The sequence below is a fragment of the Accipiter gentilis genome, chromosome 15 (assembly GCF_929443795.1).
Source record: "Accipiter gentilis chromosome 15, bAccGen1.1, whole genome shotgun sequence".
NCBI classification, from domain to species: domain Eukaryota; kingdom Metazoa; phylum Chordata; class Aves; order Accipitriformes; family Accipitridae; genus Astur; species Astur gentilis.
In genome coordinates this window covers 11,390,472-11,393,253 of record NC_064894.1, presented here as the reverse complement: position 1 = coordinate 11,393,253, position 2,782 = coordinate 11,390,472, and the positions used below count along the sequence as shown (strand labels likewise).

At 43.5% G+C, this 2,782-nt stretch overlaps 1 long non-coding RNA gene across 1 annotated transcript; it reads right to left on the bottom strand.

Moving 5' to 3' along the window:
• Nucleotides 1–295: 295 nt before the first annotated feature.
• Nucleotides 296–819, bottom strand: LOC126046066 (uncharacterized). Its single transcript, XR_007508207.1, has 3 exons — nucleotides 658–819; nucleotides 487–564; nucleotides 296–374 (listed from the first exon to the last, which is right to left on the bottom strand). It is a non-coding gene; the product is annotated as an uncharacterized LOC126046066 (long non-coding RNA).
• Nucleotides 820–2,782: the final 1,963 nt, after the last annotated feature.

The following is a 2,782-nucleotide window of genomic DNA, read 5'->3' as shown; positions in this document are numbered from 1 at the left end:
CAGAGGCCTTGGCGCAGAAGATACATCCAGTAGGAATCAGTAGGAGCTGGAAATTTATTCTGGAGGCTGTCCCAGCAATGTTAGAGGAGCAGCTGTAGCCCTTCCTCCTAGTTGTCTTTTGTCATGTTGGCACTGCTGATGCACTTGGAAGGAAATACCAATCCAAACCAGTGTTGAGGTTTTGTGGAGACTGTCCAGCAAGTCTTCCTCTCAATGATCATGTGAGAGGTACTCCATGTTTCACATCAGTTTGATTCGCTTCTCAACTAGCGATCTGCTGGAGCAGCGCTGGTTGTGGAGAAAGCGACCTCCTGCCTGCTGACGCTGGTAGAGCCACTGCCCGCTTACATCCATTGCTCCCCTGGGCTGAGTGCCTGCAGGAGGAAAATGAGGCAATTGAGAGGTTATTCCCACTGCAGCAGTTGCAAGCAGGAATGTTTGTGCTGCTCCTCACGCTCCTCTGCATGTGGATGTGCAGGCACTCACCTTTGATGGATGATTACTCTTGGATGAGCTTGCTAATGGCTCCAGTTATGTCGCTCCTGAAACTTATCTTCGTGGTTCCTGAAAGACCCCATTAACACTGCATTAGAATCCTGATGGCTTTCATTCACTGAATTATTTAATTACTTAAATTTTTTAAACATATCAGAATACCTTCTAAGTCAAACGTGACCTCTTGGTCTTCTGTAAGAGGGGCTGACCTTGAGCACGCTTCAGCGGGCTGTTGCAGCCTTGCTTTTCTCTTCACACACACTCTCCCTACAGCACTCAGCCTTGTACCTTCAGAAAAAGGTGTTATTGAGGAAAGCAGCATGCTAAGTGGTTTTCTTTTTTGTGATTTATCCAAGTGCCTGTTTGCTCCCACATGCTGTGAGTGGATAATAGCAGTTCTCAATCAAAGTTAAAATTACTAATGCTCTTGTCTGTGGAAAATTTAGTGCAGGAAAAAAAAAAAAAGGTTAATGATGCTGCTATACTACCAATCTTACTATGGCTTGTCAGATCTTCATCCCTGCACCCCTGTGCAGCATTGTTATATATTGACTGGTTATTCCAGTCCATATCTCTGCTGAAACCAATGTAAGACAACTGTATCTGATATTCTGCTAAGATGGTGAAACTACTGTAAAAAAGCCATGTAAACAACAACAGAAAACCAATGTTTTTTCAGGCACTATGTACATCATCCAGTAACACTGACAATTCAACAGTATGCTGACAGTGATTAGCACAGAGAATTACTCTGTCCTCCTCTTGAATACATGTTTATAGCAGTAAATTTTGCCCACGTATTTCCTCAAAGCTGGAAGCTGTTGAAATTATTTTGCACAGGATTTTGGAGTAGTCTGAAAAAAAATTCAGCAACAACGGCAGCCAGTCTTGCTTCAAGTTATTGACACTTCAGTGTCTGCCTGCAGTTCCAACGTACATAGACAATATACCATTAATTCTCTTTTTCTAATTGTGTTCACTTTAGGGTCTTTTGTGACTCACAAGTTATGAACACTTTTTAGCTGTAGTCTGCTACAATTTTTTTGTCAGTCTAAAAGGGCAGAGAGCTGATTCCTTCCACTTATATATTCCCAGTCTTCTACTGAACACATTTAATTTATGGGAACAGTGGAACTAGAAAAAGGAACAGCATTAGAGTTTCATACATTCATGTACAAGGTCATTTTTAGTTGAGATAGACAAACTCTGATTGATTACACAGGGTCAAATTACATGCTTCAAATTATATGTATCAAATTATATGATGTAGCGATGGAGTGGTTTGGCCAAGTATGTCACTGTAAGCTCCTTATCTGAAAAGGTCTTATATCAGGCATCTGAAACCACTCTTGGGCACTTAATCAAAACCAGTCTGGTTTGCACGGGTTGTCGGCATGCATGGGTCACTGCCTAAACTACTCCATCCAATGACTGCTTGTTAGGTAGCCTGGGATCAAGTCACCCTTTGTCAGTGCCAGGTCTGTGACACACTGAAGCCTTCGCAGATGGATGAAGTTATCCTGTGAGTGCCTCAGGCCCAGCCAGAGCCCCATCGAACACTGCTAGTTCCTTGTGGCACTTCAGAGATTGATTAGCAAATTGCAAAATTTACTCTTAAGATATAGTTCTGTCCAAAGACTGTCCTCCCCTGTATCCTGGATGTCTTCAGTGTGCCCTTGTGTAGTCTGCCCTGTGCTACACAGAAGCTTTGTTGTCACACTGGCTCCGGTTCACAGGCATGCAGACACATGTCCTCTTGATACCACTCCATACCTTCTTTCACAGGTCCAATACAAAGCTCTTGGCAGCTAGTGGAAATATTTCTCTTTTCCCCCAAATTTTGGAATAATCACTCCCCAATCTCCCCAATCCCAGTTTCCCCATGACTTCACGTTTGTTGGAGTCTTGCTGCAACATAAACCTAAGTTCAGAATGTCTTAAGCACAAGCCTAACACGTAATATGGCAATACTTCCAGAGGCAGTTGCTGGGGCTGTTCCTGTGCTGTAGATGAGACACATATTTAGTTCCTGGTGAATGACCCTCGACGATTGCTTCCATGTGGCCAGCAGGGGTGCGGGCTCAGAGGCCAAGCGTGCAAGGTGCTGCCCTAACAGATACATGCCATGGCTCTTTCCCAGAGACCTTGCAGTTCTGGGTGTGTTTGCCTTAGGAGGCAAAAAGGGAGCTAATTTAATGCATGTGATCAGGCACTCCTAAGACACTTCTTGCCTTAATTATATTTGCACAGGAATAAAAACGAGTAGAATGAAAACTCTGCTATTATC